Source organism: Delphinapterus leucas, chromosome 13 (genome assembly GCF_059928025.1).
Source record: "Delphinapterus leucas isolate spDelLeu-1000000601 "Yukka" chromosome 13, BTC_Dleu_Yukka2, whole genome shotgun sequence".
NCBI lineage: Eukaryota > Metazoa > Chordata > Mammalia > Artiodactyla > Monodontidae > Delphinapterus > Delphinapterus leucas.
In genome coordinates this window covers 14,772,929-14,786,778 of record NC_143141.1, presented here as the reverse complement: position 1 = coordinate 14,786,778, position 13,850 = coordinate 14,772,929, and positions in this window count along the sequence as shown.

Genomic DNA, 13,850 nt, shown 5'->3' with positions numbered 1-13,850 from the left:
CCATAGAGTGTTTACTTTTATGCAGCACATTGCCCTGGCAACTAAATGATTTTTTATTTCTTAAAGTTATTCTCCATTTGCTGAATCATAGGTGTTCCAGATCTTTTTGAAAGGCTCCAACAGCAAATCGCTTGTTTTAATCCCTTTTGATGCTATAATTTTCCTTCCTTAGTTCTGAACGGTTGAGCGTGGGGTAGAGCTGAGAAATATGGTGCACATCTCCTAAATGAGGCACAGATGCAGTTAATCATGGCACCTGGTCTGACAAGGAAAATCCTTTGAGGAAGTTCAACAAAATACACAATAAGCGGGCTTCCCTGGTGGCGCAGTGGTTGAGAGTCCGCCTGCCGAGGCGGGGGACGCGGGTTCGTGCCCCATTCCGGGAAGATCCCACATGCCACGGAGAGGCTGGGCCCGTGAGCCGTGGCCGCTGGGCCTGCGTGTCCGGAGCCTGTGCTCCGCAACGGGAGAGGCCACAAAACAAAACACAATAAGCAAATCAATCTGTGTTAATAATCACTTGAACTGCCAAGTTATTAACCTGTCATTCCTGAAATGTATCCAGCCTTTAAATTTGGGAGGTTGACAGGAAATAGAGATTATTCCACCAGCTAATTTAATGTTCAGAAGTACAGATAGATGAATGTATACCAACTTCTGGTTGGGCTGGACCTGTCCTTGACTTGCCACAGGTTAGTGGAGCCCTGTGGAGTCAGCCTTCCTGCCAGTTGGTGTCAGGAACGCAAAAGTGGGCCTTTCCCACACGCACAGTGGTGATCAGTCGTTGCTGTTTTCTCCCCAGACCATAATACTCAGCCAGGGATTGGAAAAAAAAAATCAGTTCTAAGCAGCTTACCTCTTAATCCTCACTGAAACGATCTCATCTGACAGTTGTCACTTGATCTGGCTCTGTGTGTCTGAGTAATTTCCAACCCAGTGCTAACCACCCTGTGTTAACTTGATGAGATTGTGTCCGGTTTTTGCTAATTCCCAGAGTTCTCCCCTTGGCTGGCTGTTGTGATCAGGTCCTCTGTACACACTGCTTGGAGGAGGGGGTGGGGCCGACGGGGGGCCCTTTCTGTCTTAAAGACACATTCATCTTGGGTGTACAAAGAGCCAGTGGGTCAGCTGTTTCCTCCTAGTGTGACATAGCTGTGAGTGATTTATCAGTATTGGAATAGTAGGATATCTTCAAACTACGTGATTAAACAGGAAGGTTGTCTTTCTGCTAGTCAAACAAACAAACAAACAAAAAAGCAAATAAATAAATAAATGGGAAGGTAATTCAACCTACTAAAGTTCTGTAATTCCCAGCCTCACTTATAGCTAGGTGTGGTCATGTGACTAAATTCAAGAATGACAAACTGAATTGGGAATTCAGTTCTCTTCTCAATACACAAACAGAGGCCAATAAACAGTTCAATGATATCTTCAAAACATGAAGAGAAAATAACTGTCAGTGTAGAATTTTATATCCGGGGAAATTCTCATTTGAAAACAAGAGCAAAATAAAGACATTTCAGACAGGACTTATACCCACAGACCCTTGACTGATAGAACTTCAGAAGATATACTTCAGGAAAAATAAAAACGACCTCAGAAGAAAAATCAAAGGTGTTAGAAATGAAAAATGAGCAATAAAAATTTTAACCATATGGAGAAATCTAAATACACACTTGACCATGTAAAATCATCTTCATCGTCATCTCTAATTTGTGTGGTTAAAAAGAACTAAAATTCTGGACAGCGATAGCATATAATTTGGGAGAGAGCAGTTTGAGTTAAAGCATTCTAAGGCCTTTGTATTTGGGGAAGGAAGGTAAAGATAGTAACTGTGCAGATGCTATCAATGCCCTGTCTGTATAGCCTTGGGCTTTACCATTTCTGGACTCTAGCTTAACTTATAACTGGAAACGTTTGAACCTTTTCCTGAGGGCTTCTTCTGGCCATTACAGCTCCCCTCTACATGGGCAGGACAAGCTGGAAGTGCTGAGGAATTAATGTCTCCAAAAGAAGCCCTCGACTAGGAACTGATAGGAGTTAGCTGATAAATACTCCAGCTCCTGCATTCCTTGGCACACATTCTACACTGTCTCCTTGAGCTTCCTATTGGGGTTTAGCTCTAGTTGGCCACGTTGGTAACAAAAATAGAGACCCTTGATTAGTGTCCTTCCCTTCCCTGTCTCATCTTCCTTTTCCTTTATCAGTGTTTACTCAAGCCATCTACCCAATAAACTATTTTACTCAAATTCTTACCTCAAGTTCTGCTTCTGAGGCAACCCAAACTAGCATGCATACTAACTTTGGACTTTGTTAAATATTTGTGTTAAAATTTCTCAAATAGCCATTTAAAAAATAGTAAGAAAAAAAAATGGAAAGAGAGGAAAAAATCCAATCAGTTAAAGTGGAGTCAAGAAAGGGTGGAGAGATGTACCATGTTCTTGGATTGGAAGAATCAACATTGTGAAAATGACTCTACTACCCAAAGCAATCTACAGATTCAATGCAATCCCTATCAAACTACCACTGGCATTTTTCACAGAACTAGAACAAAAAATTTCACAATTTGTATGGAAACACAAAAGACCCCGAATAGCCAAAGCAATCTTGAGAACAAAAAACGGAGCTGGAGGAATCAGGATCCCTGACTTCAGACTATACTACAAAGCTACAGTAATCAAGACAGTATGGTACTGGCACAAAAACAGAAAGATAGATCAATGGAACAGGATAGAAAGCCCAGAGATAAACCCACACACATATGGTCACCTTATCTTTGATAAAGGAGGCAGGAATGTACAGTGGAGAAAGGACAGCCTCTTCAATAAGTGGTGCTGGGAAAACTGGACTGGTACATGTAAAAGTATGAGATTAGATCACTCCCTAACACCATACACAAAAATAAGCTCAAAATGGGTTAAAGACCTAAATGTAAGGCAAGACACTATCAAACTCCTAGAGGAAAACATAGGCAGAACACTCTATGACATAAATCACAGCAAGATCCTTTTTGACCCACCTCCTAGAGAAATGGAAATAAAAATAAACAAATGGGACCTAATGAAACTTCAAAGCTTTTGCACAGCAAAGGAAACCATAAACAAGACCAAAAGACAACTCTCAGAATGGGAGAAAATATTTGCAAATGAAGCAACTGACAAAGGATTAATCTCCAAAATTTATAAGCAGCTCATGCAGCTCAATATCAAAAAAACAAACAACCCAGTCTAAAAATGGGCAGAAGACCTAAATAGACATTTCTCCAAAGAAGATATACGGACTGCCAACAAACACATGAAAGAATGCGCAACATCATTAATCATTAGAGAAATGCAAATCAAAACTACAATGAGATATCATCTCACACCAGTCAGAATGGCCATCTTCAAAAAATCTAGAAACAATAAATGCTGGAGAGGGTGTGGAGAAAAGGGAACACTCTTGCACTGCTGGTGGGAATATGAATTGGTACAGCCACTATGGAGAACAGTATGGAGGTTCCTTAAAAAACTACAAATAGAACTACCATATGACCCAGCAATCCCACTACTGGGCATATACCCTGAGAAAACCATAATTCAGAAAGAGTCATGTACCAAAATGTTCACTGCAGCTCTATTTACAATAGCCTGGAGATGGAAACAACCTAAGTGTCCATCATCGGATGAATGGATAAAGAAGATGTGGCACATATATACAATGGAATATTACTCAGCCATAAAAAGAAACGAAATTGAGCTATTTGTAATGAGGTGGATGGACCTCGAGTCTGTCATACAGAGTGAAGTAAATCAGAAAGAGAAAGACAAATACCGTATGCTAACACATATATATGGAATTTAAGAAAAAAAATGTCATGAAGAACCTAGGGGTAAGACAGGAATAAAGACAGAGACCTACTAGAGAATGGACTTGAGGATATGGAGAGGGGGAAGAGTAAGCTGTGACAAAGCATGAGAGAGGCATGGACATATATACACTACCAAACGTAAGGTAGATAGCTAGTGCGAAGCAGCTGCATAGCACAGGGAGATCAGCTCATTGCTTTCTGACCACCTAGATGGGTGGGATAGGGAGGGTGGGAGGGAGGGAGACACAAGAGGGAAGAGATATGGGAACATATGTATATGTATAACTGATTCACTTTGTTATAAAGCAGAAACTAACACACCATTGTAAAGCAATTACAATCCAATAAAGATGTAAAAAAGAACAGGATGGAAAATAAGAAAAAATAAAAGTAACATAAATAGCATAAAAGGAGAAAAGAAAATTCATTCAAATATATCTGTAATAAGGACTTCCCTGGCAGTCCAGTGGTTAAGACTTCACACTTCCACTGCAGGGGGTGCTGGTTCGATCCCTGGTTGGGAACTAAGATCCCACATGCCATGCAAGATGGCCAAAAAAAATTTTTTTTAATCTGTAATAAATGTAAATGGGCAAAAATCTCCAGTTGAAAGACAAAGATTAACAGCTTGATTCTTTTTATATTACAGCTATATGTTGTCTTTAAGCTCAAGGGTAAAACATAAGAATAATAAAGGTTGAAATTAAAAGCATGGAAAATGATATATCAGGCAAATTCTATTGAAAGAAAGCTGGGGCAGCTAGACTGATAATAAATGAAATAGACTTTAAGGTTTAAAATATTACTAGTTATGAAGAGTTACACATATTGATACAAAATTTATTTCACAGGAAGATTTAATAATTCCAGACTTGCAAATATCTACTAACACATCTTCCAAATATAGAGAGCGATTTCCAGTTTCTGCATATAAGGAGCTTGGAAGTCACCACTCCATCCTAACAACAAGTAAAAAGCTGGACAAACTGAAAAATTAACAATTCTTTTTAGATCTGTGAGAGAAGTAAGGTCACAGGACAAACTTCTGGTCCCCAAGTTAGAGAAACAGATAAGTGGTTAAAGAGAATCACAACATACCAGAGCAGAAGTCTATGCAGGAAGCAGCATGGGGTAGGGCAAACTTATAGTTGATGAATTGCTGGACAAATTTGAGAGTTAAAAATTATGGGGGGAGGGGCAAGAGTGTGCTTTGTGAGTTTTACCTCTAGGAGCTCTACCCTGTTCTCACAGTAAATATCAAGAAAAAAAAAAAATCCCCTTGTGCTCTGAGCAGGGTGTGGGATGGGGGAGGAACTACTTTTAAATATACAAGACACTCTGTTCTTCTTAACAAGGTCTGCCCTTAGAAGAAACTAGTTAACCAAAGCCTAACCTGCTGGGTTTTATCAGAAATCTAACTGACCTGGAGGAAGGGAAATACCCAATTCCAGCCCACTCTACTCTTCCTGTCCCACCTAAGGGGCAGAAAAAAACTGAAAACACTGTGAAGTTCATAGTCCAGAGACGTAGGCTCACCAAAAGACTGAGATCTAATCATAGGACTATATAGAATGCTTCCCCTTTCCTTATACTTGCCAGCACATCACTAAAGTCCTGTTTACAACTGATCCATTTACCCATTACATCATGCCCAGCTATCAAGAAAAAATTACAAGGAGGGCTTCCCTGGTGGCACAGTGGTTGAGGATCTGCCTGCCAATGCAGGGGACGTGGGTTCGAGCCCTGGTCTGGGAAGATCCCCCATGTCACGGAGCAACTAGGCCCGTGAGCCACAACTACTGAGCCTGCGCGTCTGGAGCTTGTGCTCCGCAACAAGAGAGGCCACGACAGTGAGAGGTGCACGCACCGCGATGAAGAGTGGCCCCCGCTCGCCGCAACTAGAGAAAGCCCTTGCACAGAAACGAAGACCCAACACAGCCAAAAATAAGTAAATAAATAATTTTTTTTAAAAAAGAAAAAATTGCAAGGAAAAAGAAACAGTTTGAAGAGATAGATCAAGCATTCGAACCAGACTTTGGATGTTGGAATTATCAGACAGGGAACTTAGAATAACTATGATTAATATGTTAAGGTCTCTAAGGATAAAATATTCTGCATGCAAGAACAGATGAGCACTGTAAGAAGAGAGATGAAAACACATCATTACAGATCCTTTGGAGGTTAAAAAGATAATAAAGGAATCCTATGAACAACTCTATGCCCACAAATTTGATAACACAGATGAACCGGACCAGTTCCTTGAAAGACACAATATGCTCATTTAAAATAACAAAAGGCAGAAGAAGAAATAGACAATCTAAATAGGCCTATATTTATAAAGAAATTGAATTGATAATTAATAACCTTCCAAAACAGAAGGTACCAGACCCAGAGGGTTCACTGGTGAATTCCACCAAATATTTAAGGAAGAAATTTTTATCAATTCTATATACAATCTCTTTCAGAAGATACAAACAGAGGGAATACTTCCTAACTCATTCTATAAGGCCAGTATCACCCTAATACCAAAGTCAGACAAAAACATTACAAGAAAAGTAAACTATAGACTAATATCTCTCATGAATACAGATGCAAAAATCTTCAACAAAACATTAGCAAATTGAATCCAACAATGTATAAAAACAATTATACACTATAACCAAGTGAGATTTATCCCAGCTATGCAACGATGGTTCAGCATTTGAAAATCAATTAATGTAACCCATCACATCAACAGGCTAAAGAAGAAAAATCATATCAATAGATGCAGAAAAAGCATTTGACAAAATCCAAAACCCACTCATGATAAAAACTCTGAGTGAACTAGAAATACAGGCAACTTCCTCAACCTGAGAAAAAAATATCATGTCATACTTAATGGTGAGAAATTAGAATCTTTCCCCCTAGAATCAGAAACAAGGTAGGATGTCCTCTTTCACTGCTCTTTTTCAGCATCATGCTAGAAATTCTAGCTAATGCAATAAGATAATAAAAGGAAATGAAAGGTATACTGTTTGAGAGGAAGAAATAAAACTGTTTTTGTTCAAAGATGACATGATTATCTATGTAGAATATTCAAAAGAATAAAAAAAAAAACCTCCTGGAACTATAGGAGATTATAGCAAGTTTGCAAGATACAAGGTTAATATACAAAAGTTAATTGCTTTCCCATATACCAAAAATGAACAAGTAAAATGTGAAATTAAAAATATAATACCATTTACATTATCATTTTCCAAAATGAAATACTTAGGTATAAATTTAACAAAATATGTACAAGAACATATGTACAAGGAAAACTACAAAACTCTGTTGAAAGAAATCACAGAACTAAAGAAGAGGTTATTCCATGTTCATGGATAGGAAGACTCAAGATTGTCAAGATGTTAGTCCTTCCCAATTTAATCTACAGTTTCAGTGCAATCTCAGTCAAAATCCCAGAAAGTTATTTTGTAGATATTGACAAGTTGATTCTAACGTTTTTATGGAAAGGCAAAAGAATAGCCAACATAATATTGAAAGAGAACAAAGTTGGAGAACTGATACTACCCAACTTTGAGTCTTACTATGAAGATACAATAATTAAGACAATGTTGTATTGGCAAAAGAATAGACAAATAGATCAACGGAACAGAATAGAGAGCCCAAAAATAGACCACATAAATAGTCAACTGGTCTTTGACAAGGAGCAAAGGCAATACAGTGGAGAAAAAAACAGTCTCTTAATCAAATGGTGCTGGAACAATTGTACATGCACATGAAAAAACAAAAAATGAATGTAGACATAGACCTTATACTTTTTACAAAAATTAACTCAAAATTATATCATAGACCTAAATGTTAAATGCAAAACTATGAAGCTTCTAGAAAATACCATAGGAGAAAATCTAGATGACCCTGGATTTGGTGATGACTTTTTAGATATGACAGCAAAGGCATGACACACATGAAAGAAAAAATTGTTAAGCTGGACTTCATTAAAGGTAAAACTTTCTGCTCTTGGAAAGTCACTGTCAAGAGAATGAAAAGACAACTCACAGACTGAAAGTACCTATTTGCAAAAGACACATCTGATAAGCGACTATTATTCAAAATATACAAAGAGCTCTTAAAACTCAACAGTAAGAAAATAACCTGATTTTAAAATGGGTCAGAGAGTACAGCAGAAACTAACACAACATTGTAAAGTAACTATACTCCAATAAAAATTAATTTTAAAAAAATGGGTCAAAGACCTTAACAGACACCTCACCAAAGAAGAAATACAGATGTCAAATAAAAATATGAAAAGATGCTTCACATCATAAGTCATCAGGGAAATGCAAATTAAAACAACAACGAGATACTCCTGGACATATATTAAAATGTTCAAACTCCAGAACACTGACAACACTAAATGCTGGCAAGGTTGTTGGGCAACAGAAACTCTTCATACACTGCTGGTGAGAATTCCAAATAGAGCTGCCACTTTGGAAAAGAGCTAGGTGGTTTCTTACAAAATGTAAACATAGTTTTACCACGGGATCCAGCCGTTGTGCTCCTTGGTACTTACCCAAAGGAGTGGAAGATTTACGTTCACACATGGAGCAACCTTAAGTGTACATTACTAAGTGAAAGAAACCAATCTGAAAAGGCTACATATTGTATGATTCCAAATTTATGACATTCTGGAAAAGGCAAAACTATGGAGCCAGTAAGAAGATCAGTGGCTGGACTTTGCTGGTGGTTAAGAATCTGCCTGCCAGTGCAGGGGACATGGGTTTGAGCCCTGGTCCAGGAAGATCCCACATGCTGCTGAGCAACTAAGCCTGTGCACCACAACTCCTGAGCCTGAGTGCTAGAGCCCGTGAGCCACAACTACTGAGGCCTGCACACCCTACAGCCCATGCTCCGCAACAAGAGAAGTCACCACAGTGAGAAGCCCGCGCACCACAACAAAGAGTAGCCCCCACTCGCCGCAACTAGAGAAAGCCCACGCACATCAACGAAGACCCAATGCAGCCAATAATTAATTAATTAATTAATTAATTAATAAAAAATCAGTGGTTGCCAGGGATTAGCGTTGATGGAGGTATGAACAGGTAGAGAACAGAGGATTTTCAGGACAGTGAAACAATCTTGTATGATACTATAATGGTGGATACATATCATTATACATTTGTCCAAACCCATAGAACATACAACACCAAGTGTGCACTAATGTAAATTATGGACCTTGAGTGATGATGTGTCAATGTAAATTCATCAGTTGTAACAAATGTACTACTCTGGTGGGGGATACTGGTAGTGGAGGAGGCTATGCATGTATGGGGACAGTTGGTAAACAGGAAATCTCTGTACCTTCTGCTCAATTTACCTGTGAACTTAAAACTGATCTAAAAAAGTTGTTGTTTTTAAAAAATAGCAAACAAAAATTAGAATAACAAGGAGAAATTGACTTCTCTGTCATCATAATAGGAGATTTTAATGCACCTCTTTGTAATTTACAAACTAAGTAGATAAAAATACCAAATAAAAATCAGTAGGAATACTGATGATTTTCACAACGCAAAAATGCTTGACTTACATAGAACTCTGCACTAATCAATTTAGGAAAACGTTTTTTCCAAGCACCCGAGATATGTTTTACAAAACTTGACCACGCACTAGTACATAAAGCAGGTCTAAATAAAGTTCAAAGAACTGAACACACTTATCACATACAGATTCATACAGATCTCATTCTCTAACAAAAACAATGAATTTAGTCAGTAGCAACAAAAAATCTATACATTTGTAAATTAAAACATATCAACTAAATAACTCATGCCATGGGTCAAAGAAAAACTGATGGTCTGTGGTTCCAAACTTTTACAAGGTGAAACTGCTAGGGAAAAACCTCTGATGGTAGAATGACTGGAGAACCTTTCAGAAAATGCTGACTTTGAAGCCACTTTTACTTCTTCAGCTTTCTCTGGGTAAAGAGGACCTCTTTTATCTAATGCTCATCTGTCAATCATGATTGGCCTTGCTTAGGTCAAGTGTCCATAATTGAACCAATCGCTATAGATAGAGAGATGGGGTTCTCTGATTGACCAGCCTGGGCTAGGTTCCATCTTTGTGGAGATGAAAATAGGGATGGGAGTGTCTTGACTGCTAGACCCTTCAAGACCACGTGGGGTCAGAAAAATGGTCCTTCCTGGGAAGGAAGCTTGACAAACAAAATCATCCTTCTTCCCATAAATACAGTTCTATAAATATCCCTCTATAAACAAACACTAAAAACCAAGATCATGTTTAGTTGCCACATTCAGTCTCAAGACGAGAATTTCTGGTTGATGGGTTTTCCTCTCCCATCAGGTTCCAAAGCGGCCTTTCATGGATTTGGCAGCCTATAGCTAAAAGATAAGTGTAACCACCATCACCACCACCTCCAATATACCCAGCACCCAGTGACAAAAAGACAACAGAAACACTGCAATAAGTCTCCCATTTGGTAACAGAGAGAAGGAAAAACCATGCAGAGCACTCCTAGGATACTCCACGCTCTGCAGGGCAGAAAGAGGGACAGCCCAGGCAATGCAGCCAGTGTCTGGTCCAGCCAAACCAACTGCTCCCTTTCCTACTAATTGCAAGGACCCCCTTGTCTAGGGGTTTCTAAGGCCACTGCTCAGTAGGGTGTAGGGGAAGACTCCCCATCGGGAGCTATGATTGGCTGCTTTGAAGGGACTATATGGAAAGGAGTGAAATGCTTCAAAGGAAGGGATGCTGGGTAGACAAAGACAAGAAAGGTTCACCATAGAGGGGCAAGAGAAAATGAAGGCCAAATAGTAGGATACGCCTTGGAGAGTGACTCTGTATAAGTTCCCGAACATTTCTTATAAGGGACCTCCAATATGACTCTGAGTTTCCTGACGATGAAAGCCGAGAAGGAAACATGATCAGTGATACAAACCAGATGCTAGCCGAGGTCTCCAGGCCCCGGAGAGGTCCAAAGAATGTCCCAAGTTTCCTTCTGTTTCCCTGGAGGCTTCCTTTCTCACAGTTCTTGATCCCACAAGGGGTACCTCTCTTCCACACCACATGGCTCCCAGATGTGACCTCTACTTTGACTTCTACAAAAGATTCCATTCACACTAGTGAAGATTTACACAGGAGGACATGGTTGGGAGGATGGGGGGTGGTCTTCAAATGTCCTTTGGCTCCTATTATAGGTTGAATTTTGCTCCCCCCCAAAACTTATATGTTGAAGTCCTAACCCCCAGTCCCTCAGAATGTGACTGTGTTCAGAGATAGGGTCTTTATTTATTTATTTATTTAGGCTGCTTCAGGTCTTAGTTGCGGCATGCGGGATCTAATTCCCGGACCAGGGATCGAACCAAGGCCCCCTGCATTGGGAGCGTGAAGTCTTAACCACTGGACTGCCAGGGAAGTCCCTAGAGATAGGGTCATTAAAGATGAAGTTAGGGCTTCCCTGGTGGCGCAGTGGTTGAGAGTCCACCTGACGATGCAGGGGACACGGGTTCGTGCCCCAGTCTGGGAAGATCCCACATATCGCAGAGCGGCTGGGCCCGTGAGCCATGGCCGCTGAGCCTGCGCGTCCGGAGCCTGTGCTCTGCAACGGAAGAGGCCACAACAGTGAGAGGCCCGCGTACCGCCCCCTACCCCCCCACCAGAAAAAAAAGATGAAGTTAAAAATGATGTCATTAGGATGGGCCCTAATCCAATATGACTGGTGTCCTTATGAGAAGAGGAGATTAGGACACAGACATGTACAGAGGCAAGACCATGTGAGGACACAGGGAGAAGGCAGCCACCCACAGGACAAGGAAATCAACCCTGCTGACACCTTGATCTCAGACTTCTAGCCTCCAGAACTGTGAAAAAATTAAATTTCTTTTGTTTAAGCCACCCAGCCTGCAGTACTTTATTGTGGCAGCCCTAGCAAATTAATATAGCACCTCTGCCACTGGCCTTCACCACGCCCACCATCTCACAGGGATCCCTTCCCACTTCTCACGTGGCTTCCCTGAATTTCCTCTCCTCCTTCTCAGGGGTCAAATTCCTCTTCTTATCTCAGGTAGAGCAGTCTGTGACTCATCTTGAGTTGCTTGACTTAAGGAAACACACAGATCTTGTGTCCCTACTCCCACGCCTCTCAGCTTATCAAAATCTTTTCCCAAACGAGCACTATTTCCTGCCTAAGAAATAACAGCAATTAAAGATCAAAACAGTTCCCCTCCTTTTAGCGTTGTGCCTGTGATGAAGACAATATGCGTGTTAGAGAAGTGCCCCTATGACCCTCATGTAAGGGACACTGAATCACATTCAGGATGTCCACCACCAACGCCCACAGGAAACCCAATCATCTCAGGTACACAGTGAGAGCCCCGCACCCAAGGGCAATGATCATGGAAGCAAGTAGGATGGTTTGAGGGAAAGTCAGTGTCCAAAAAAAGGAGTTCAAGTGCACAGCCTTTGATAATCTGGCTCCATCAAATCTAAAGGAGATACCCTACATATTCTCCAGGAAATTCTCTGTGAGGGTTGAGATTATCGAGTTGGCAGCAGTAATTCAAATCTAAAAGCCTCACAAGGCCACCACACTCCTGCAGTGCAGTTGTAGATTATAGCAGATATGTATAGTTCTAAAATCAACCCAACAGTAGATAGGGCAAAATACTATTCTTGTGCTCATTTTACATTTGAGGAAATTGAGGTTCAGCCTGGTTGAGCAAGGTCAAGGTCAGAGCCAAAGTTTGTATCCTGGTCCATTTGATGCTGAGGCCTCTAAACTTCTAAAACTGAGTTCTTGACCATTCTTACTTAGTTTGAAAAGCATTACAAGTTAGTGGTTAAGAGTGGAAACTGTGGGTTCAAATCCTGGCTTTATTATTTAGTAGCTGAGAGATTTTGTGTACGTTACTTAACCATTCTTTGCTTCGTTAATGGTAAAGTAAGGACTGTCATAGTCCTTGTCCCACAGGGTTGTTGTGAGTATTAACTGAGCTTAAATAATGTCTGGCAGGTAGTACGTACTCAATGCACTTTTATTCCTCTCCAATTAGAGCTTCTAGCGTCTGTCTTATCTGCAGCAGTAGATACGTAATAAGCACCTATCAAGTGCTAAGCTCAGCCCCTGCCTTCAAGCTGCCCTGGTAGAGGGGGTGGGGGGTAGATGCTAAACAGCTGAGGTACCATTATCCCATGTGGGTGGCACAGCCAGCTTCTGAGAACAGAATGACAGCATGCCTGTGGGAGGAGAATGTGCACAGTGCAGCCATGTCTGCTCTGGACGTAGGAGAATGGGGACCGATTTTCCGGGAGAGGCATGGTGTGTGCACACAGGGTGTTATCAGGAGCTGGTGGTGAGCGGTGGGTACTGGCAGGAGTCGGGGGTAGAGTTGTTCCGAGCAGTTTATTGGGGCAGAATAAAGGGCGATTGGTCTGCAGATGTAATGATGAAGATCAGAGATGTTTTTCACCTGGCACCTGGAGGGATGGCTCAGATTGGCATTTTAAATAGTTCTGGCCAGCCTGGGGGTGGTCTGGGGGATAAGGGAGACTGTTAGGCAACTGTCATCTAGAAAGATTCCATTCAGATCTCAACATGCTGGGGCATGTGTTCCACGGAAACTAGGTGGCCTGAGTGTGCCCGTGGTGGAAAGAGGGAAGGTTCCACCCGGGGCGGCCAAGCACAAGCTCTAGGCAGGTTCCATCCACTTCAGTTCACCCTGTGATGGTGTGATGGCCCAAGAAAGAGCCTACATGCTAAGAGAGGCCCAAGGCCTGAATACGTGTGGGAAGGATCAATCCACGTGGCCCTGAGCTTCAGAGCAACACTCCAGCGAGTTGGATAAAGCGTGTGACCTTCTGAGGAAATGATCCACCTGAGAGGCGGCTGTGTGCTGCTGATCAGACAGGGGTTTCCTGCAGCACAATGTGTTCTCCCAGAGTTTCACCAGACCCTGGGCTAGAAGTTAACTGACAACATCTACATAAGGGACTTCCCTGGTGGTGC